At 40.2% G+C, this 25,150-nt stretch overlaps 1 non-coding gene across 1 annotated transcript; it reads left to right on the top strand.

Moving 5' to 3' along the window:
- Positions 1-15,364: 15,364 nt before the first annotated feature.
- On the top strand, positions 15,365-15,472 carry LOC130972638 (small nucleolar RNA R71). Its single transcript, XR_009083800.1, has one exon. It is a non-coding gene; the product is annotated as a small nucleolar RNA R71 (small nucleolar RNA).
- The last annotated feature ends 9,678 nt before the right edge of the window (positions 15,473-25,150 follow it).

Here is a 25,150-nt window from a genome sequence, read left to right as displayed (position 1 = left end):
AGGGGGAAGGGAGAGGTGTAGTAAATTAGAGAACAGAAAAGTAAATTTGCAGAAACTTAAAGAGCAAGAAAGTAAATGACTGAAACTTAAAGTGCAAGAAACATAAACTGCAGTAACTTAAATAGCAAGAAAGATAAATGACTTGAAAATAAAAGGGGTTTGAGGACTGGGATTGCAGAATCTAAACCAAGAGAAAGTAAATGGCAACAATTAAGAGAGCAAAAATTGAATCAGAAGCAATAAGCATTCAAACAGAAAGGAAATAAAATGCAGCAAGATTCACAGAAGAACCCAAAGTGAATTTTGATCTCAGGACTCAAGAGCTTAGGTAGCAGAGCCTAAAACTCAATTTCCTTCCCAGATCTGAGTTATCAAAGCAATTGACAGAAAATTTAAGAAGAAGCAGTAAAGGAAATTGAAATTGATTTGAATTTTGCAGAGAAGATTTAAAGAGAGTTTGAATGGGAATTGAGACAGAATTTCCTCAATTTCTCACACCCAAAACTCAAAGCAAGAAAATTAGAAGTGCCTAGGCAAGAATGAGGAAGAAGAGAGATCAATTCTCCTCCCCAATTCTCAGAGATCTCAGTCAAGTCACCAAGAACAAGTGCCAAAGCTCCAAAGAAAGGTAAAATTCAAAAGTGAAGGTAAAAATGCCAAAGTAAAAGTTCAAAGGTTCAAAAGTGCTAATTACATCAAACTAGCTTCTATTTATACACTTTCTATTCTTAGATATTGGGATTTGGATGGGCTTTTGAGTTGGTGAAGAAATGAATTCAATTGGATTTTTAATTGAATTTTCGGCCCATGAAAGTCACTCCCAGGAGGCTGCCCTGCCCTTGTGGAGGGCAGGGCAGAAAAATGAAGCTTAGTGCGAGAATTGGTGCGTGTTGGTGCAGCCTTGTGCGAGCTTGGCGCGGCAGAATTTTCCTTGGTGCGTGGGATGCTACCCTGCCCGCGCCAAGGGCAGGGCAGGAAAAGTTTGGTGCGCCAGGGACGTGAGTTGGTGCGCGCTTGGTGCTGCCATGGGAGAAAATTGGTGCGCGCGTTGGTGCTTCTTGGTGCGCCACACACGATGCTGCCCTGCCCGCGCCAAGGGCAGGGCAAAGTCCCTTCCTTCACGGCCCGTGTTCGAAACTGGGCGGACGCATGCGCTACAATTATTTTCTTGGTTTCTTGGCACGGTAGTGAACCTTAGTGCTTAGCTTGCTCATGGTCCCTTGTTCGATCCTTGTGGCATGCATGGTTGATATTTTTTTCTTGAATTTCTTCCTTGGAGAGCCCGATTCTGCCCTCCACAAGGGCAGGGCAAGGTTCTCTTCCTCTTGGTTCCAAGGCACATTTTGTGCTCTGCCCTTGGAGTGGGCAGGGCAGAATTGCCTTCCTTTGCTTGGTCACCTAATGTTGCCCTCCTAGAGGGCATTCTGCCCTTGTAGAGGGCAATGTTGCTTCCCCCATTGTATGCAGCACGCTTCTCTCCTCTTTGGCCACGCTTTCCTTTTCTTGTGTTACACTTCTTAGGCCACGCTTTTCATTTTCTTTTCTTTTCTTCACCTATAATAAACCAAACAACCACTCAAAGTATCACTAAATTCAAGAGGCTTATAAATCAATTAAAATTCAATTAAAATGAGCTCAAACCTCATGGATTAACATTAATTTCATGGTGGTTGCTTGATTTAGAGAAGTTATGTATTTTCACTCCAAATCACTTACTTAGGATGCAAGAAAGTGCATAAATGCTAACAAAACAAGTGAAGTTAGCTTGAAAAATGGGTATATGATGACTTGTCATCACAACACCAAACTTAAACCTTGCTTGTCCCTAAGCAAGCATCAAAACTAAGAGTAAATGAAATGAATAAGAAAAGAATGCATATCCTTATTATGCAGATAGCAGAACTTGATCTATGGGGCATTTATGCAGACAATGACAACTCAAGTTATTGTTCTTGTTACATAATATACATTTTGCATCAAAGGCTTGCTAAACTTGCTGTTATAAGACTCACTTTTTTCACACACCCTTGCTAACTTTTCTTGGCTTACAATGCTTTAACAAGCTTATTATTCTTTTAGAGGTTGGGTGTCAAATGCTGCAGCATAGCCTTTGGCTTTATTTTCTTTTCTTTTGCTCAACATCTTTCCACCTAAGACACATGGCTCATTAATTCTTCCTAGGATCATTGATGCCCAGCATCTCTTTGGATAACTAAGTGTTTTGTATCTAAGTTGCTCTTTATTGTGGATTTTCAATTGGCCATCCCAAATCAGTTGATCTAAGTGACCGGGTTTTAAAATACCCCTTAGAATTTACTCATCCAAGCAGATCTTAGTACAAGAACACCACAGGCATATGTCCTAAGGTCCAAGCTATTGGTGTCCAACCTTTATTCTTTGTTTTTCTTTGCCATTTTGGCTTTTTCTTTCCCTTTTTCTTTCTGTTTTTGTCACCAAGGGTTGTTTCGTTATTGATAGGAGTTTTTATAACAGCAAGCTAACTCACAATTGAATGAGAATGATATTATGCAACAATTATTTCATGAGTCATGCATTTAATCAAACACATATGCCACCACCAACTTCCATTCATACTTATGCAACATTGGATATTTCACTTTTCAATTCAAACCAAACTCTTTTATTTAAGCATATGGGAAACAAAACAATATTTAAGCTAGGTGATGGATAACAAGCATTATGCAGACTTATCATTTTTAGCAAACTATTTATTAACTAACTAAAATGAAGAGCAAAGAACAGAAAATGCATAAAGTAAAAGAAATAAATGATGGAGGCATATCATGTTTCAGACATGCATCTCCTTATTAGAGACATGAAAGAGGAAGTATGAAGGAACTTTGCCACCTTCTAATGGTCATGGCTGCTGCTTGATTCTCCCTTCTTCTTCTTTCTCTTCCCTGTCTTGGAATAATCTCTGATCTCTTCACCAGGACATCTTCTACCCCAAACAGAATCTAAGAGTCCTCTGAGCCCAAAATCTTCCAATCTTTTAAAGGTTGACTCAGTGTAGTGATGAGATCTTGCTTGTTGCTTGGCTAAGAATTCAGGGCATTGTTCAAATGGCTTGATCTCAGGATTGAGTGTTGGCAAATTGTGGGTCAAGTACTCCAACCTTGCTTGCATGTTTTCATCATATTCCATTCTTTGTACGTGTCTAACTTCTCCTATGGTATGATGAACATTCTTCCATTGATACAGGTTGTGACTATATTCCTCTGCTTTAGCTTGACTAAAATACAGCTTATCATATGATTCTTTGAATTCTTTGTATTGCTCTTTTTGTCCTTCAAGAATCTGTGCTTGAAATTCTTGCTGCTGAGTCATCATTTGTTGTTGCCATCTCTCTTGTTTCTCCTCCATTTGATGCTGCCAAGCCTCTCGTTCCTCTTTTTCTTTCAAAAATTGCTCCATGGATTCTGGATGGGGCTCTAGATATTGCGCTGGGCCCTCCTGATTTTGGCCTTGTTGGGCCTGCATGAGTGGCTGAGATAGTTCTTCAATTGATCTTTGCAATTGGCTCATATCTATGGCATCATAAACTTGATTTCGTCCTTCCTCTCTTTGTGATCTCCTTTGTCTGGGAGCTACTACCCCTTCTTGGTCTTCTTCCTCATTCATTCCCTCCATGCTCTTCTTGGTAATCCATTTCCCTTTCTTCACTTTTATTGTATCCTCATCTTCAAAAATTACTCCAGCTTTGTCACATAGCATGAGGATGGTACTTGGATGTCCAAGACTCTTTGATTTGCTTGTGCTATCGGCCATTTCTTGAATACTGTCAGCTATGAGTTGTGCGAGGTTGATCTCACCTCCATGCAAGATGCAGTATGTCAAGAGTGCTCATTTGATTGTGACCCAAGAAGCATTCCCCGTAGGAAGGATAGATCTTCTCACTATTTCATACCATCCCTTAGCCACAGGAGTGAGATTTATCCTCCTTATGTGACTTGGAACTCCCTTTGAATCTCTCTCCCAATCAGTGTTCTCCACACATAACCCTTGCAAAATTTCATCAGGATTATTTTCCCTTTGCAATCTAGCCTCATAACTAGGCTCTGGATAGGTTATGGTTCTCAACTTAAGGGCTCTTGTGATGGCTGCTGGACTGAAGCTCACTTCAACTCCTCTGACATAACTTGTGTAAGGAACACTATCTTTATTTACCTTCACAGCATTAGCATAGAACTCCCTAATCATAACTGCACTGATGTCAGTTAGAGGAGCACACAAGAGCTCCCACCTTCTTTCTTTAGTAATTTGCCCCATGATGGGGTATTCTTCTTTCCTTAAATCAAAACCTTTCTCATAGATGACATTCTTTGCCTCAATGAACCTATGATATCTCCCTTCATGGAATTGGGATCTAAATTTGGTTGCATCAAAAGATGGAGGTTCGGTTACCATAGGTTCCTTTCCTGGCCTTCTTTTTGAACTTGAAGAGGCCATCAGTTTTGAGGTAAGAAGAAAGAAAAAGTGAGAGTAGAAGAACTGTGTGTTGTATTTGGGAAGAGTTTTGGTTCGGTTCTGTTGTGTGGTAAGGGAATTATGTTGGCCTTGGAAGTGGAAGAGAGTATGGTTTTCATATGAGAGTGGCTTGAATGAGAATGTGTATGCCGTGTTGGTGCCAACGGCTACTTATAGGTGAATTCTTCAAGCTTTCCAACAAAACCATAATGAGAGAGAAAAGGACTCGTTGGTGCTCATGAAGGGTTAAGATTGGTTTGCTCATTCAAGGAATGCATGAGATGGACGGCTTGCATGTGTTGTTTGAGGCTTTGACGAGGATCCTTCCTCCATTGGCTGCATGTACCTCGGTGTCCAATGTTGCATGCATGCAAATTCTGCTCCCCATGAACGCGTTCTCCTAGGCACATGTGACCTCCCTCACATAGCTTCTCCTAGCCGTGGCCCCTCCTTGCATTTATCTTAATCTTTTTCCCTTGCAAGAATCAAGATAGCTAGCCTTAGATCATTAATATGGCCGTTGGCAATTAATTTGTATTAAATGAAAAATTTTGTTTTGTTTTGTTTATTATTATGAAAAATATTTTCATGGTCAATTGTGTCCCTTAATTAAAGATGTTAAAGGTTGGTGAACACCAAACTTATCTTTTATTTAGGGGATGGCTTAGCAATGCAAACCATTCTTCACAATTGATGCATTTTAGAAGACTGATGCATGATCCCTTTGTGTATGGTTTTGAATCCATGATTGGGAAATGATCCTCTGAACATTGTTACACATGCAGACACCAAACTTAGTGTTTGGTCATATGCTTCCTCAAGAAGAATTATGCATATGTTCTAAGAATAACTCCCTCTCTTTTTGAAAAGCAAAAATTAAGTGTGCCTTAAGGGACACCAAACTTAGAAGTTTGACATGTGCTTTAAAATGATATATGCATTTACCAGGCATGAAAATTCAAAATCATATTCAGAGGAATCACAGCTTATTAAATGAAAGAGAAGACAGAAATCTTAAACCATGGGTTGCCTCCCATGAAGCGCTCTTTTATTGTCATTAGCTTGACATTGACCTCCCTTTAAGGTGGTTGATGTTGGTGATGTCTCAACTTGTCACCTCTCACTGTCAGCTTTCTCTGTGTGCTTTGATGCTCAATTTCCATATGCTCAAGAGAAAGTATTTGGTTGACAGTGTAATAATCTTCTGCTCCTTGCTGTTGGTATACTAGTTGCACTTTATCACCTTTAGAAAATCCTTCAGTTGGGATTCTCTTGTTCTTCCACCCTTTGTGAGCTTTTTTCTTGCTCTTCACCTTTTTCTTGCTTGTTGATCTTCCTTTCTTGACAGTTACTTGAGTTGTGATGCCTTCCTTCTTGCTGATCACCCCTGCTTCCTTGTGAATCCCTTTTTCTTCTTACATCTGTTTGTTTTTCTGTTCTACTTCCTTGTCAGTTGATTGCTTTATAAGGAGATCATCACTCATTTTGCTTGTTTCTTCATCCATTTGTAATTCTGGGAAGACTTTCAGGATGATGCTCTCCTCATGCATCCTGAGGGTTAACTCTCCTTGCTCTATGTCCACAATGGCTCTAGCGGTGGCTAAAAATGGTCGACCAAGTATTATGGAGTCATTTCCATGTTCTGAAGAATCTAGGATTACAAAATCTGCTGGATAGATAAACCTGTCAACCTTAACCAAAAGGTTCTCAATCAGCCCCTTAGGATATACTATTGATTGGTCCACCAATTCCAAGGACATCTGTGTTGGTTTCACCTCCTCTATACCAAGCTTTTTCACTAGAGAATATGGGATTAGATTTATGCTTGCTCCTAGATCGCACATCCCTTTGTTAATGAACAGGTTTCCAATGGTGCATGGTAAGAAGAAACCTCCAGGGTCTTCAAGCTTGGGAGGGAGTCCCTTTTTAATGAGGGCACTGCATTCTTCACTGAGCATTACAGTCTCCTTTTCATTCCACTGTCTCTTCTTGTTGATGAGTTCCTTTAGAAACTTGGCATACAGAGGCATTTGCTCCAAAGCCTCTGCCAAAGGTATGTTGATTTCCAACTTCTTGAAAGTCTCAAGAAATTTGTGGAAGTGCTGATCCTTTGTTTCCTTGTGAAATCTCTGTGGATAAGGTAGTGGTGGTGTTGAGTTCTTCTCCACTTGATGTTGTTTTGGACTTGGTTCATCCATGATTTGCTTTCCTTTCTTCAAATTCTATGGTTTGCTATCTTCCTTTGTAAGTTTTTCTGGGACATTCTTGCTTATCATGTCCTTGTTGATGATTTCATCATTCTTCGTTGGCTCAGTGTCATTCTCCATGAGCTTCTTTGTTGCTCCTTGGTTACCATCTGTTAACACTTTTCCACTTCTTAGTTGCACAACCTTGCATTCTTCCTTTGGGTTGGGAATGGTGTCACTAGGTAGCGAACTTGATGGTTTTTCAACAGAGATCTTCTTGGAGATTTGTCCAATCTGCCTCTCTAGGTTCTTCATGGAGGCTTCTTGGTTCTTTGTTGTCAATTCTTGGTTCTTCATCAGTTTCTCCATGAGCAGCTCTAGATTGGTGATTCTCTGTGAGTCTTGTGTAATTGGTTGGTTTTGGGGTGTTGATGGATGATGATAAGTGTTTTGGTTAGTTGGTTGGTTATTGGGTGGGTATTGGTTAGAATTGGGGTAGTTGTTTTGTGGTTTTCTGTATGAGTTTTGGTTAGTGTTTGGCTGGGGGTTTGTGTTTTTCCAATTGTTCTGTCCTGTGTTTCTTTGCCATGGTTGTTGGTTTTGATTATGGTTGTCTCCCCATCTGAGGTTGGGATGGTTCTTCCAAGATGGATTGTAAGTATCCCCATAGACTTCATTTGTTCCAGGATTTTGGTTGTGCATGTATTGGACTTGCTCTTGTTGTTGCTCTTCTTGAGTTTCTTCACTTTGCACCCAAGTAGTTGGAGGTTGGCTTGTGGTGCTCACTGCTGCCACTTGCAAGCCATCAATTCTCTTAGCCATTTGCTCAAATTGTTGTTGAATCTGCTGCTGCATCATCTTGTTCTGAGCTAGAATTAAATCAACTCCTTCCAACTCCATTACTCCTCTTCTTTGTGATGGTTGGCGTTGTCTTTGATGAGCAAAGAAATATTGGTTGTTGGCCACCATATCAATGAGGTTTCGAGCTTCCTCTGTGGTTTTCATGAGTTGTAAAGAGCCTCCAGCAGAGTGGTCAAGAGCTTCTTGAGCTTTAAGAGTGAGTCCCTCATAGAAGTTCTGTAACTTGTCCCACTCAGTGAACATCTCTGGTGGACATTTCCTCAATAAAGCCTTATATCTTTCCCATGCTTCATATAAGTTCTCGGCCTCCAATTGAGTGAATGTTTGAACCTCAGTCTTCAACCTTAGAATTCTTTGAGGGGGATAAAACTTGGCAAGAAACTTGCTCACCAAGTCATCCCAAGTGTTGATGCTTTCTTTTGGAAAGGTCTCTAGCCATTGAGTGGCTTTATCTCTGAGAGAAAATGGGAAGAGCAGCAACTTATAGCTATCAGGAGGTACACCATTGGTTTTCACCGTGTCACAGATTCTCAAGAAAGTAGACAAATGTTGATTTGGATCCTTCAAAGGTCCTCCTCCAAAAGAACAATTGTTTTGAACCAGAGTGATGAGTTGTGGCTTGAGTTCAAAATTGTTTGCATTGACATTGGGAGGAAGAATGCTACTCCCACAATGCCTTGCATTTGCAAATGTGTATGAAGCCAAGACTCTTCTCTGTTGTTGATTATTGTTGGCTCCTTCTCCTGGTTGATTGGTATCTCCTTCCATGTCTTGGAATTCCTCCTCAGATTCTTCTTCTCCAACAATGTTCTTCCCTCTTTCAGCTCTTCTTATTCTCCGAAGAGTCCTTTGATCAATTTCAGAGATAATAGGGGAAGATCTTCCTATACCTGACATACAAACACACAACAATAAACACACAGACCCAGAAAATTAATAAAACTTCAATCTATTGCTAGAATGAGGTTTTAGTTAGTTTAAGCAAAGTTTCAAACAGTTAGTGTGTTAGTGAGAATTAGAATAACAGAAAAAAAAAGTGCTTAATCTAGACCTCCACTTCACTTAATCATTGTCAATCTATTTCAATCCCCGGCAACGGCGCCAAAAACTTGATGTGTGGAAAACGATCCAACACAAAACTCACCGGCAAGTGTACCGGGTCGCATCAAGTAATAATAACTCACATGAGTGAGGTCGATCCCACAGGGATTGAAGGATTGAGCAATTTTAGTTTAGTGGGTGATTTAGTCAAGCGAATCAAGTTTTGGTTGAGTGATTTGTGTTTAACAGGAAGTAAATGACAGTAAATGTAAAGGGGGAAGGGAGAGGTGCAGTAAATTAGAGAACAGAAAAGTAAATTTGCAGAAACTTAAAGAGCAAGAAAGTAAATGACTGAAACTTAAAGTGCAAGAAACATAAACTGCAGTAACTTAAATAGCAAGAAAGATAAATGACTTGAAAATAAAAGGGGTTTGAGGACTGGGATTGCAGAATCTAAACCAAGAGAAAGTAAATGGCAACAATTAAGAGAGCAAAAATTGAATCAGAAGCAATAAGCATTCAAACAGAAAGGAAATAAAATGCAGCAAGATTCACAGAAGAACCCAAAGTGAATTTTGATCTCAGGACTCAAGAGCTTAGGTAGCAGAGCCTAAAACTCAATTTCCTTCCCAGATATGAGTTATCAAAGCAATTGACAGAAAATTTAAGAAGAAGCAGTAAAGGAAATTGAAATTGATTTGAATTATGCAGAGAAGATTTAAAGAGAGTTTGAATGGGAATTGAGACAGAATTTCCTCAATTTCTCACACCCAAAACTCAAAGCAAGAAAATTAGAAGTGCCTAGGCAAGAATGAGGAAGAAGAGAGATCAATTCTCCTCCCCAATTCTCAGAGATCTCAGTCAAGTCACCAAGAACAAGTGCCAAAGCTCCAAAGAAAGGTAAAATTCAAAAGTGAAGGTAAAAATGCCAAAGTAAAAGTTCAAAGGTTCAAAAGTCCTAATTACATCAAACTAGCTTCTATTTATACACTTTCTATTCTTAGATATTGGGATTTGGATGGGCTTTTGAGTTGGTGAAGAAATGAATTCAATTGGATTTTTAATTGAATTTTCGGCCCATGAAAGTCACTCCCAGGAGGCTGCCCTGCCCTTGTGGAGGGCAGGGCAGAAAAATGAAGCTTGGTGCGAGAATTGGTGCGTGTTGGTGCAGCCTTGTGCGAGCTTGGCGCGGCAGAATTTTCCTTGGTGCGTGGGATGCTGCCCTGCCCGCGCCAAGGGCAGGGCAGGAAAAGTTTGGTGCGCCAGGGACGTGAGTTGGTGCGCGCTTGGTGCTGCCATGGGAGAAAATTGGTGCGCGCGTTGGTGCTTCTTGGTGCGCCACACACGATGCTGCCCTGCCCGCGCCAAGGGCAGGGCAAAGTCCCTTCCTTCACGGCCCGTGTTCGAAACTGGGCGGACGTATGCGCTACAATTATTTTCTTGGTTTCTTGGCACGGTAGTGAACCTTAGTGCTTAGCTTGCTCATGGTCCCTTGTTCGATCCTTGTGGCATGCATGGTTGATATTTTTTTCTTGAATTTCTTCCTTGGAGAGCCCGATTCTGCCCTCCACAAGGGCAGGGCAAGGTTCTCTTCCTCTTGGTTCCAAGGCACATTTTGTGCTCTGCCCTTGGAGTGGGCAGGGCAGAATTGCCTTCCTTTGCTTGGTCACCTAATGTTGCCCTCCTAGAGGGCATTCTGCCCTTGTGGAGGGCAATGTTGCTTCCCCCATTGTATGCAGCACGCTTCTCTCCTCTTTGGCCACGCTTTCCTTTTCTTGTGTTACACTTCTTAGGCCACGCTTTTCATTTTCTTTTCTTTTCTTCACCTATAATAAACCAAACAACCACTCAAAGTATCACTAAATTCAAGAGGCTTATAAATCAATTAAAATTCAATTAAAATGAGCTCAAACCTCATGGATTAACATTAATTTCATGGTGGTTGCTTGATTTAGAGAAGTTATGCATTTTCACTCCAAATCACTTACTTAGGATGCAAGAAAGTGCATAAATGCTAACAAAACAAGTGAAGTTAGCTTGAAAAATGGGTATATGATGACTTGTCATCACCCTCCTCTCGGGAATGGCATTGTTTCCATCAGCTCTCTCATGGTTGTGAACTTCTCTATCCATGTGGAGATCTAGAGCTTCCTCAAAATTCTCCTCAGATTCTCCTTCAGATTCTTCTTCTCCCAGTACTCTCTTCCCTCTTGCTTCCCTTCTAAGTTTATGAAGGGTCCTCTCTGGTTCGGTATATGGAGGAGTTGATGTCTCTCCTCTCCTACCTGTCATACAAGAACACAGCACAGGCAACAAACAAGTGAAATACCCTTGGTTAATGGAAGAGTATGGTTAGAGCAGTTGAGGAATTAATTCAAATAGTTAGTGAGTCAGTGAGTTAGTTGCTTGAATTTAAAGGCATAAAGAAAGAAAGCAAGTAACAGAGTGCAGAAATTAAAATTCAACAAGTAACTTGAACTGAATTAACAAAACAAGAAAAATGCTCAATCTAGTTAACTTCCAATTTGAGAATTGTCAATCGAAAACCAATCCCCGGCAACGGCGCCATAAACTTGATGCTACGATTTTAGGAAATTGCACGATCGGCAAAAATTCCTTCCGGCAAGTGCACCGGTTATCGTCAAGTAAAAACTCACAATAGAGTGAGGTCGAATCCCACAAGGATTGGTTGAGTGAGCAATTCGGATTAGAAGTGTGTTCTAGTTGAGCGGAATCAAGATTTAGATGAGAATTGCGGAATGTAAAATTGGCGGGAAACGTAAATGGCAAGAAATTGAAATTGTGGAATCTTAAATTGCATGAATTAAAGAGCGAGAAGCTAAATTGCTGAAATTAAAAAGGGATCGGGGTGATTGCATGAATTTAATTGCAGAATGTAAAGAGAAAGTGGTAGATCAGAAATGGGGAATTCATTGGGTTTCAGGAGATATTGAGATCTCCGAATCAAAACATTTTTATCCCTTCCTCAACCAATGTATTCATTGAATTTTGCTTGGCAATCTTATATGATTGGATCCCAATCCCTTGGCTCACCAATTCTCTCTAAAAACAAACAAATTCCCAATCCCTTGGTTTAAATGTTCATAAGAAGAGATGATGCTCGATCACTGATTATACCACACAGTTTCATGAACCACAATTTGGTAGGATTACATGTCGCAATATCCATCCAAACCCCAATCCAATTCACTGTGAGAAAGCTTCTCTAGCATGAATCCTCCATTCCTTTCCCAAGGTTCCGAAGGATTCCAATTATGGATAGTTTCTTTCCCAAGACAACTAACCAATGGAATTAGATCGAGAAGCTTTCTAACAAAATTCAAGAGAAAAGATTGAAGAAGAAGATAAAAACTATTATTGATTCATTGAATTACAATAGAGCTCCCTAACCCAATGAAAGGGGTTTAGTGAGTCATAGCTCTGAATTCAATTACAAAAAGTATGAAAACTCGAAAAATGATCCAAAGTCCCTTTTACTAACTTAAATTCTATCCTATTTATACACTTTCTAAATTGAGCTTCTCTTGTGTTTCTTGGGCTTTGAGGCCTTTCCCTGTTTTCCTTTTGCTTTGGGTTTATGATCCATAATCCTGATGAGGCTGCTGATCCAATTCTGTAACATTCATTGAGCCAACTTAGTGATAATCAAGTAATGACACATGACTTAACAAATTGAAATTCCAGACTCATCAATTCTTCAGGCCCAATCCCATAAACCATGATATTCAATTGGGTTTCATACCAGAGTACGTTTAAGTTAATGTTTGTGCTCAAATGCTAACTTAAACTGCAATATCTTTGGCCCAGAAACCTTTTCAAATAGTGACGTTTAAGTTGCAGTTTAAGCTTAAACTGCAACTTAAACGCCAGACACTTCCAGTGATGCCTTTTGTGGAAGCACGTTTAAGTTCCAGTTTAAGCTTAAACTGGAACTTAAACGTTGGACACTCCTGGAGGTGGTATAACTCAAGCACGTTTAAGCTTCAGTTTAAGGTTAAACTGAAGCTTAAACGTGGAAATGGAAGAAAGCAACCCTGGAGTGTGGAATGGTCGAACACGTTTAAGCTTCAGTTTAAGGTTAAACTGAAGCTTAAACGTGGAAATGAAGAAAGCAACCTTGGAGGAGAATTTGGTAGAACACGTTTAAGCTTCAGTTTAAGGTTAAACTGAAGCTTAAACGTGGAAATGAAGAAAGCAACCCTGGAGGAGAATTTTGGTCGAACACGTTTAAGCTCCAGTTTAAGGTTAAACTGGAGCTTAAACTTGGAAATGGCTCCCTGGTGCATTTCTCATTTCTGGCGTTTAACTTCCAGTTTAAGGTTAAACTGGAGGTTAAACGCCACTTTCAGCTTTTCCTTAGCTTTCATGATTTTGGCGTTTAAGCTCCAGTTTAAGCTTAAACTGGAGCTTAAACGCCACTGATAGTTCCCAGCATTATATGGCTTGGCAGTTTAAGTTCCAGTTTAAGCTTAAACTGGAACTTAAACTCCACATGTGATATTCAAGCTTCCTTTATTGATTTTGTTGCTTCCTTGCCTAGCCTCTTCTTCCCTGAAGTCATCCAAACAACTGCATCAAAGTCTTGCAAAATTTCATGAGAAATCTTCCATTCATAGCATTCAAGTAATATAACTAAAAACTCATGGAATTTGCATCAAAATCATACTGTTTGGATGGTTCATTGCTTTGTTATTCATTTAACCATTCTTGGTTACTTTAAGCTCAAGAAAATGCATAAAACAACTAAAACTAACAGAAAAATGCTAGTGAAACTAGCCTAAGATGCCTTGGCATCAAACGCCGGGCTGGTGCCCATTTCTGGCGTTTAACGCCAGGTTCTTGCCCTTTCCTGGCGTTTAATGCCAGTCTGGTGCCCCTTTCTGGCGTTAAACGCCCAGAATGGTGCCAGACTGGGCGTTAAACGCCCATCTGCTAGCCTTACTGGCGTTTAAACGCCAGTAGGTTCTTCCTCCAGGGTGTGCTATTTTTCTTCCTGTTTTTCATTCTGTTTTTGCTTTTTTAATTGATTTTGTGACTTCTCATGATCATCAACCTACAGAAAACATAAAATAACAAAGGAAAATAGATAAAATATGACATTGGGTTGCCTCCCAACAAGCGCTTCTTTAATGTCAGTAGCTTGACAGAGGGCTCTCATGGAGCCTCACATTTTCTCAGAGCAATGTTGGAACCTCCCAACACCAAACTTAGAGTTTGAATGTGGGGGTTCAACACCAAACTTAGAGTTTGGTTGTGGCCTCCCAACACCAAACTTAGAGTTTGACTGTGGGGGCTCTGTTTGACTCTGATTTGAGAGAAGCTCTTCATGCTTCCTCTCCATGGTGACAGAGGGATATCCTTGAGCCTTAAACACAAAGGATTCTTCATTCACTTGAATGATCAGTTCACCTCTATCAATATCAATCACAGCCTTAGCTGTGGCTAGGAAGGGTCTGCCAAGGATGATGGATTCATCCATGCATTTCCTAGTCTCTAGGACTGTGAAATCAGTAGGGATGTAATGGTCTTCAATTTTCACCAGAACATCCTCTACAAGTCCATAAGCTTGTTTTCTTGAATTGTCTGCCATCTCTAGTGAGATTCTTGCAGCTTTCACCTCAAAGATCCCTAGCTTCTCCATTACAAAGAGAGGCATGATGTTTACACTTGACCCTAAGTCACACAGAGCCTTCTTGAAGGTCATGGTGCCTATGGTACAAGGTATGGAGAACTTCCCAGGGTCCTGCCTCTTTTGAGGTAATTTCTGCCTAGACAAGTCATCCAATTCTTTGGTGAGCAAAGGGGGTTCATCCTCCCAAGTCTCATTTCCAAATAACTTGTCATTTAGCTTCATGATTGCTCCAAGGTATTTAGCAACTTGTTCTTCAGTGACATACACATCCTCTTCAGAGGAGGAATACTCATCAGAGCTCATGAAAGGCAGAAGCAAGTCCAATGGAATCTCTATGGTCTCATTTTGAGCCTCAGATTCCCATGGTTCCTCATTGGGGAACTCAGTGGAGGCCAGTGGACGTCCATTGAGGTCTTCCTCGGTGGCGTTCACTGCCTCTCCTTCCTCTCCAAATTCGGCCATGTTGATGGCCTTGCATTCTCCTTTTGGATTTTCTTCTGTATTGCGTGGGAGAGTACTAGGAGGGAGTTCAGTAATTTTCTTGCTCAGCTGTCCCACTTGTGCCTCCAAATTCCTAATGGAGGACCTTGTTTCAGTCATGAAACTTTGAGTGGTTTTGATTAGATCAGAGACCATAGTTCCTAAGTCAGAGTGGCTCTGCTTAGAATTCTCTGTCTATTGCTGAGAAGATGATGGAAAAGGCTTGCTATTGCTAAACCTGTTTCTTCCACCATTATTGTTGTTGAAACCTTGTTGAGGTCTCTGTTGATCCTTCCATGAGAGATTTGGATGATTCTTCTTCAGATAAAGCATCCTTAGTACTACTTGGTGTATTTTGCATTCCAGACAGACTTTGAGAAATCAAATTGACTTGTTGAGTCAATATCTTGTTCTGAGCCAGAATGGCATTCAGAGTATCAATCTCAAGAACTCCTTTCTTCTGATTTGTCCCATTGTTCACAGGATTCCTTTCAGAAGTGTACATGAATTGGTTATTTGCAACCATTTCAATTAGTTCTTGAGCTTCTGTAGGCGTCTTCTTCAGATGAAGAGATCCTCCAGCAGAGCTATCGAAAGACATCTTGGATAGTTCAGAGAGACCATCATAGAAAATACCTATGACGCTCCATTCAGAAAGCATGTCAGAAGGACATTTTCTGATCAATTGTTTGTATCTTTCCCAAGCTTCATAGAGGGATTCTCCATCCTTCTGTCTGAAGGTTTGGACTTCCACTCTAAGCTTACTCAATTTTTGAGGTGGAAAGAACTTTGCCAAGAAGGCATTGACTAGCTTTTCCCATGAGTCCAGGCTTTCTTTAGGTTGTGAGTCTAACCATGTCCTAGCTCTGTCTCTTACAGCAAAAGGGAATAGCATAAGTCTGTAGACCTCAGGGTCAACCCCATTAGTCTTGACAGTGTCACAGATTTGCAAGAATTCAGCTAAGAACTGATGAGGATCTTCCAATGGAAGTCCATGGAACTTGCAATTCTGTTGCATTAGAGAAATTAATTGAGGCTTAAGCTCAAAGTTGTTTGCTCCAATGGCAGGGATAGAGATGCTTCTCCCATAGAAGTCAGGAGTAGGTGCAGTAAAGTCACCCAGCACCTTCCTTGCATTGTTTGCATTGTTGTTGTTTTCGGCTGCCATGTCTTCTTCTTTGAAGATTTCTGTTAGGTCTTCTACAGAGAGTTGTGCCTTAGCTTCTCTTAGCTTTCACTTCAAGGTCCTTTCAGGTTCAGGGTCAGCTTCAACAAGAATGCTTTTGTCCTTGTTCCTGCTCATATGAAAGAGAATAGAACAAGAAAATGTGGGATCCTCTATGTCACAGTATAGAGATTCCTTGAGGTGTCAGAGAAGAAGAAAATTAGAAGGAAGAGGTAAAAGAATTCGAACTTAATCAGATAGAGTTCGAATTGTGCATTGAGAAGGAGTGGTACTCCATAAATAGAAGGATGTGAGAAGAGAGGAAGAAATTTTCGAAAATTAAGTGAAAGATTTTGAAAACATTTTGAAAAACTTTAATTGATTTTCAAAAACCAGGAGTGGGAAAGAAATCAAGTAATTTTTGAAAAAGATTTTCAAATTAGAATTTAAAAAGATATGATTGAAAAGATATGATTTGAAAATGATTTTAAAAAGATTTGATTTTAAAAATTAATGACTTGCCTAACAAGAAAAGATATGATTCAAACATTAAACCTTTCTCAACAGAAAAGGCAACATACTTGAATTGTTCAATCAAATCATTAATTGTTAGCAAGTATCTTTGAAAAAGGAAAGAAATTGATTTTGAAAAAGATTTGATTTTGAAAAACTTTGAAAACTTGAAAAAAAATCTGAATTAAAAACAGAATATTCCCTCTTGTGCCATTCTGGCGTTAAACGCCCAGAATGGTGCACATTCTGGCGTTTAACGCCCAATGCACTACCTTTTTGGGCGTTAAACGCCCAACCATGCACCCTGGCTGGCGTTTAAACGCCAGTCTGTCCTTCTTCACTGGGCGTTTTGAACGCCCAGCTTTTTTTGTGTAATTCCTCTGCTGCATGTTCTGAATCTTCAGTTCCCTGTACTATTGACTTGAAAATAGAACCAAGATCAAATAAACAATGCATGCAAGACACCAAACTTAAAATTAGACACTAGACTCAAACAAGAAACATAAAATATTTTTGTGTTTTTATGATTTTGTAATTTTTTTGGATTTTTCGAAAATTAAGTGGAAGAAGAAAATAAAGGTATCAAAATTCTTAATGAGAATTCCAGGAATCATGCAATGTTAGTCTAAAGCTTTAGTCTAAAGGAATTAGACATGGATAGCTGATGCCAAGGCATCTTAGGCTAGTTTCACTAGCATTTTTCTGTTAGTTTTAGTTGTTTTATGCATTTTCTTGAGCTTAAAGTAACCAAGAATGGTTAAATGAACAACAAAGTAATGAATCATCCAAGCAGTATAATTTTGATGCAAATTCCATGAGTTTTAGTTATATTACTTGAATGCTATGAATGGAAGATTTCTCATGAAATTGTGCAAGACTTTGATGCAATTGTTTGGATGATTTCAGGGAAGAAGAGGCTAGGCAAAGAAGCAACAAAATCAGTAAAGGAAGCTTGAAGATCACATGTGCCAAGCCATATAATGCTGAAACTGGCGTTTAACCTCCAGTTTAACCTTAAACTGGAGGTTAAACGCCAGAATAAGAAATGCACCAAAGCTGAAAAGTGGCGTTTAACCTTCAGTTTAAGGTTAAACTGAAGGTTAAACGCCAGAATCATGAAAGCTGAGAAAAGAGGAAACTGGCGTTTAACCTCCAGTTTAACCTTAAACTGAAGGTTAAACGCCAGAATGAGAATGGCACCAAGGGAGCATTTCCACGTTTAACCTCCAATTTAACCTTAAACTGGAGGTTAAACGTGTTCGAACCACATTATGCACCAGGAAGCCATTTCCACGTTTAAGCTCCAGTTTGACCTCAAACTGGAGCTTAAACGTGTTCGACACTTATCCACACTCCTGGGATACTTTCTTCATTCCCACGTTTAACCTCCAGTTTACCCTTAAACTGGAGGTTAAACGTGTTCGACCACAAATTGCCTCCAGGGTTGCCTTCTCATTTTCCACGTTTAACCTCCAGTTTAACCTTAAACTGGAGGTTAAACGTGTTCGATCCATTCACACTCCTGGGCTACTTTCTTCATTCCCACGTTTAACCTCCAGTTTAACCTTAAACTGGAGGTTAAACGTGTTCGACTCAAATTGCCTCCAGGGTTGCTTTCTTCAATTCCACGTTTAAGCTTTAGTTTAACCTTAAACTAAAGCTTAAACGTGTTCGACCATACCACAACCCATAGTTGCTTTCTTCCATTTCCACGTTTAAGTTTCAGTTTAACCTTAAACTGAAACTTAAACTTCAACTTAAACGCCACTTTTTGGAAGGGTTTCTGGGCTAAATATATTGAAGTTTAAGTTAGCTTTTGAGCACAAAGTTCAACTTAAATGTATTATGGTATGAAACCCAATTGAATATCATGGTTTATGGGATTGGGCCTGAAGAATTGATGAGTCTGGAACTTCAAATTGTTGAGTCTTGTGTCATTACTTGTTTATCACTAAGTTTGCTCAATGAATGTTACAGAATGGGATCACAGCCTCATCAGGATTATGGACCATAAACCCAAAGCAAAAGGAAATCAAGGAAAAGCCTCAAAGCCCAAGAAACACAACAGAAGCTCAATTTAGAAAGTGTATAAAAAGGATAGAATTGAAGTTAGTTGACACTTTTGACACTTTGGAACTTTTGATCATTTTGCTATTTTTTATACTTTGTAATTGAATTCAGAGCTATGATTCACTAAACCCCCTTCATTGGGTTAGGGAGCTCTATTGTAATTCAATGAATCAATAATAGTTTTTATCTTCTTCTTCAATCTTTTCTCTTGAATTTTGTTAGAAAGCTTCTCGATCTAATTCCATTGGGTAGTTGTCTTGGGAAAGAAACTACCCATAATTGGAATCCTTCGGAACCTTGGGAAAGGAATGATGGATTCATGCTAGAAAAGCTTTCTCACAGTGAATTGGATTGGGATTTGGATGGATATTGTGACATGTAATCCTACCAAATTGTGGTTCATGAAACTGTGTGGTATAATCAGTGATCGAGCATCATCTCTTCTTATGAACATTTAAACCAAGGGATTGGGAATTTGTTTATTTTTAGAGAGAATTGGTGAGCCAAGGAATTGGGATCCAATCATATAAGATTGCCAAGCAAGATTCAATGAATGCATTGGTTGAGGAAGAGATGAAAATGTTTTGATTCGGAGATTTCAATATCTCCTGACCCCAATGAACCCCTCTTTCTGATCTACACTTTCTATTTACATTCTGCAAATTTCAATTCATGCAATCACCCCAATTCCCTTTTAATTTCAGCAATTTACTTCCTCGCACCTTAATTCTCGAAATTTAAGTTTATGCAAATTTTAATTCCTTGCAATTTACGTTTCCTGCCACATTTACTTTATGCAAATTCACATCCAAAAGTTGATTCCGCACAACTAAACAAACTTCTAATTCGAATTGCTCATTCAACCAATCCTTGTGGGATTCGACCTCACTCTATTGTGAGTTTTTACTTGACGATAACCGGTGCACTTGCCGGAAGGAATTTTGCCGTTCGTGCAATTTCCTAAATCGTAGCATAACAAGTTTATGCAACATCAAGTTTATGGCGCCGTTGCCGGGGATTGGTTTTCGATTGACAATTCTCAAATTGGAAGTTAACTAGATTGAGCATTTTTCTTGTTTTGTTAATTTAGTTCAAGTTACTTGTTGAATTCTAGTTTCTGCACTCTGTTATTTGCTTTTTCTTTCTTATGCCTTTCAATTCAAGCAACTAACTCACTGACCCACTAACTATTTGAATTAATTCCTCAACTGCTCTAACCATACTCTTCCATTAACCAAGAGTATTCCACTTGTTTGTTGCTTGTGGTGTGTTCTTGTATGACAGGTAGGAGAGGAGAGGCATCAACTCATCCATATACCGAACCAGAGAGGACCCTTCATAGACTTAGAAGGGAAGCAAGAGGGAAGAGAGTACTGAGAGAAGAAGAATCTGAAGGAGAATCTGAGGACAACTTTGAGGAAGCTCTAGATCTCAACATGGATAGAGAATTTCACAACCATGAGAGGGATGATGGAAACAATGCCATTCCTGAGAGGAGGGTTCTTGGTTCATACATAAACCCAACCTTTGGGAAGTGTGGAAGCAGCATTCAGAAACCACCCATTCAGGCCAATAATTTTGAACTCAAACCACAGCTAATATCACTGGTGGAGAACCATTGTTCATTTGGTGGGAGTGCTAATGAAGATCCAAACCAACATCTCACCAAATTCCTGAGAATTTGCGACACTGTGAAGTCCAATGGAGTCCAGGAAGATGCCTATAAACTGCTCTTGTTCCCATTTTCACTTAGGGACAAGGCAGCTAAGTGGCTGGAATCATTCCCAAGGGACAGCCTAACAACCTGGGATGAGGTGGAGAGCAAGTTTCTGGCACGTTTCTACCCCCCACAAAAGGTCAATAGGCTTCGATCTGAGGTTCAGACTTTTAGACAACAAGATGGTGAGACGCTCTACGAGGCATGGGAGAGGTTCAAAGAATTGACAAGGAAATGTCCACCCAACATGTTCCCTGACTGGGTGCAATTGCATATTTTCTATGATGGACTTTCTTATGAATCAAGGAAGGCTGTAGACCATTCATCAGGAGGTTCATTGAACAGGAAAAAGACTGTGGAAGAAGCCATTGAAGTGATTGAGACAGTGGCTGAGAATGAGTACTACTATGCTTCAGAGAGACACAACACTAAGGGAGTCATGGAGCTGAACCATGTTGATACAATTCTAGCCCAAAACAAGGTGTTTGCCAAGCAACTAGCAGAGCTCACCAGGAAATTAGACACAAAGCAAGTGGCTGCAATACACACACAAGATCAAGAGGAAGTAGGCATTGAAGGAGGTGATTGGGAAGAGGCCAACTATGTGGGAAACCAACAAAAACAATCATATGATCCACATTCCAACACTTACAACCCAGGATGGAAAAACCACCCAAACTTTGGGTGGGGAAACCAGCAAACCCAACCACAAAACCACAAACCTTACAACCACAACCAACATAACAATTCCACACACCAAAACTCCAACCAAAGATCATACCAAGCCACACAAAACACTTACTCCCAACCACCATATCATGGCCAAAATAACCAACCTGCCCAATCTAATCTGAACTAACAATTTCAAGATCAATTAAATAGGATAGAAAGAATGCTTGCAACCATGAGTCAAGACATAACCGAATTGAAAGCCTTTAAGGAAGAAGTAAATTCCAACTTGCAAAACCAAGGAGCTGCCATCCAGAAGCTAGAAAATCAAATTGAGTACTTGTCTAAGCAAACTCCTGGGCCAAGCGTTTCTCATGCTGCCAAGGCTATTGCAAGGGAAGAATGTAAGGCCATAACCCTCAGAAGTGGAACGAAGCTGAAGGAGATCTCAAAGGAAACCACAGAGGATGAAGAAAAAGAAAATGTGAGAGACAAGGAACAGGGACAATCTTCTACACCGTCTGCAACAAAAGAAAAAGAAAAAGAGGTCCTGAAGCCTTACACACCCAAAGCACCATATCCTCAACGTTTGATGAAAAGAGAAAAAGATGGCCAATTCTCCAGATTTTTGGAGATTTTCAAGAAGCTTCAAATCAACATTCTGTTTGCTGAGGCAATAGAACAAATGCCACTCTATGCAAAATTCTTAAAGGAATTAATGACCAAGAAGAGAAGCTGGAGAAATGAAGAAACTGTGTTGTTGACTGAAGAATGCAGTGCCATCATTCAACACAAATTGCCTCAGAAATTGAAGGATCCAGGTAGTTTCCAAATCCCCTGCATCATAGGAGAAGTCATGGTGGAGAAGGCCTTGTGTGACTTAGGGGCCAGTATCAATTTGATGTCTCTAACAATGATGAGAAGAATGAAGATTGAGGAAGCCAAACCAACAAGAATGGCCCTCCAATTGGCAGATCGAACTTTCAAATTCCCCCATGGGATAGTTGAGGATTTGTTGGTGAAAGTGGGAGATTTTATATTTTCTGCTGATTTTGTGGTGTTAGATATGGAGGAAGAAGCCAAAGCTTCAATAATTCTGGGAAGACCCTTCCTGGCTACTGTTGGAGCCATCATAGATGTCCAAAAGGGTGAACTCACTCTTAGACTACATGATGAGCAATTGGTGTTTAATGTATTCAAGGCAATGAGCTATCCATCAGAATCACTAAAGGAATGCATGAGGGTGGATGTAGTGGACATTGCAGTACAAGAAACCTTTAAGGAAACAACAAAGGAAGTGGCAGAGGAGGCGTTCACCAAGGATATTGAAGTTAGTGAAATCAAGGCTGCTGAAACAACCATGCCAAGCATGCCAGAGAGAGTGAAAGAAGAGAAGGAAGCACCAAAACCTGAGCTCAAAGCATTACCCCCTAATCTCAAGTATGCATACTTGGGTAGTGATGAGAGCCATCCTGTTATCATTAGCTTTGCCCTGAGCCAAGAACAGGAAGAAGAATTGATCAAGGTGCTACAAACTCATCAAGATGCCATTGGATGGACCCTAGCTGATTTGAAGGGGATAAGTTCATCCATATGCATGCATAAAATCTTGTTAGAAGAGGATGCTAGACCCTCCATTCAAGCTCAGAGAAGATTGAATCCCGTCATGAAAGAAGTGGTACAAAAGGAGGTCATGAAGTTATGGCAGGCAGGGGTAATCTACCCCATTTCGGATAGCCCATGGGTTAGTCCCATCCATGTAGTTCCCAAGAAAGGTGGCATAACTGTGGTACCAAATGAGAGGAACGAACTCATACCCACAAGAACTGTCACTGGGTGGAGGATGTGCATAGACTACAGGAAGCTCAATGAAGCCACCAGAAAAGATCATTTCCCACTCCCATTCATGGATCAGATGCTTGAAAGACTTGCAGGACATGCTTACTATTGCTTTCTGGATGGATACTCAGGCTATTATCAGATAGTAGTTGATCCAAGAGATCAAGAGAAAACATCATTTGTTTGTCCATATGGAGTATTTGCGTATAGACGCATGCCCTTTGGATTGTGCAATGCACCTGCCACTTTCCAAAGGTGCATGCTGTCCATCTTTTCGGACATGATCGAAAAGTTTATTGAAGTTTTCATGGATGATTTTTCTGTGTTTGGAAATTCTTTTCCTAGCTGCTTACACCACCTTGCCTTGGTGCTTAAGAGATGCCAAGAGACCAACCTAGTATTAAACTGGGAAAAGTGTCATTTCATGGTCACAGAAGGAATAGTCCTTGGCCACAAAGTCTCCAATAGAGGCATTGAGGTGGACAGAGCTAAGGTGGAGCTCATTGAAAAACTACCTCCACCAAGTAATGTCAAGGCAGTTAGGAGTTTTTTGGGACACGCTGGCTTTTACAGAAGGTTTATTAGAGACTTTTCTAAAATAGCCAAACCTTTGAGTAACTTGCTTGTCTCTGATACACCCTTTGTATTTGATGAAAATTGCATGCTAGCCTATGAACTTTTGAAGCAAAAACTTTCCTCTGCACCTATCATTGCCCCACCTGATTGGAACTTACCTTTTGAACTGATGTGTGATGCATCAGACCTTGCTATTGGGGCAGTGTTAGGACAAAGGAAAGACAATTTGGTACATGTGATTTATTATGCCAGTAAAGTCTTGAATGATAACCAAAGGAATTACACAACCACTGAAAAAGAACTCTTGGCAATAGTCTTTGCATTTGACAAATTTAGATCCTATCTCATTGGATCTAAAGTCATTGTTTTCACTGATCATTCAGCTTTAAAATACTTACTTTCTAAACAAGAATCCAAACCAAGACTTATTAGATGGGTTCTTTTGTTGCAGGAATTTGACATTGAAATCAAAGACAAGAAGGGTGTAGAGAACAAGGTGGCAGACCATTTATCAAGGATACCATGTGAAGAAGGAAGCACACAAAGCACACATATAAATGAGTGCTTTCCTGATGAACAACTCATGGTAATTCACAAAGCACCCTGGTTTGCAGACATAGCAAACTTCAAAGCCACTGGGAGCTTCTCGTTGGAATTTAACAAGCATCAAAGGAAGAAATTGGTAAATGATGCCAAATACTTCATCTGGGACGAACCATACTTGTTCAAAAAATGTTCGGATGGCATACTCAGAAGGTGCATATCAGAGGAAGAAGGAAGGGAAGTCTTATGGGACTGCCATGGATCCACTTATGGAGGACATTTTGCAGGAGAAAGAACAGCAGCTAAGGTGTTGCAGTGTGGTTTTTATTGGCCCACTATCTTCAAAGATGCAAAGGAACTAGTGAAGCACTGTCATGAATGCCAGAAAGCGGGGAACCTGCCAAGAAGAAATGAAATGCCACAACAGTTCATTCTGGAACTTGAATTGTTTGATGTATGGGGGATAGATTTCATGGGACCCTTTCCCACCTCATACTCAAATAATTACATTCTTGTGGCAGTAGACTATGTCTCCAAATGGGTTGAAGCAATAGCAACTCCAACCAATGATAATAAGGTAGTCATGAACTTCCTCAGAAAACACATTTTTTGCCGTTTTGGGGTTCCAAGAGCAATCATCAGTGATGGAGGAAGCCACTTCTGCAATAAACCATTAGAGGCATTGCTTCTAAAATATGGAGTCAAACACAAGGTAGCCACACCATATCATCCACAGACAAGTGGGCAAGCCGAAATATCTAATAGGGAACTCAAAAGAATCCTGGAAAAAACTGTGGGAACTTCAAGGAAGGACTGGTCGATTAAGCTAGATGATGCTCTTTGGGCATATAGGACAGCTTTCAAAACACCAATTGGAATGTCTCCTTACCAACTAGTATATGGAAAAGCCTGCCATTTACCACTGGAGTTGGAGCACAAGGCATTCTGGGCCTTGAAACTCTTGAACTTGGACAGCAAAGCTGCTGGAGAAAGAAGGATGTTGCAAATTCAAGAGTTGGAAGAATTCAGAGCTGAAGCTTATGAGAATGCCAAAATTTACAAAGAAAGAGCAAAGAAGAAGCATGACAGCAACATAGCCCCAAGGAAATTTGAAGAGGGACAAAAAGTATTGCTCTACAATTCTAGGCTGAAGCTATTTCCAGGGAAGCTAAAATCAAGGTGGTCTGGACCATTCCTTGTCACCAAGGTCTCCCAATATGGACAAGTAGAAATCATGGAAGAAAAGTCACAACGAACCTTCACTGTGAATGGTCAAAGACTCAAACATTACTTGGGAGATGTGGAGGAGAAGGACAAGGTTAAACATCACCTCAACTGAGGGACAACCG

This window comes from Arachis stenosperma, chromosome 3, assembly GCF_014773155.1.
Source record: "Arachis stenosperma cultivar V10309 chromosome 3, arast.V10309.gnm1.PFL2, whole genome shotgun sequence".
Lineage (NCBI taxonomy): Eukaryota > Viridiplantae > Streptophyta > Magnoliopsida > Fabales > Fabaceae > Arachis > Arachis stenosperma.
Note: the sequence above shows the minus strand (reverse complement) of the source record. Positions and strands in the feature narration are given on the sequence as shown.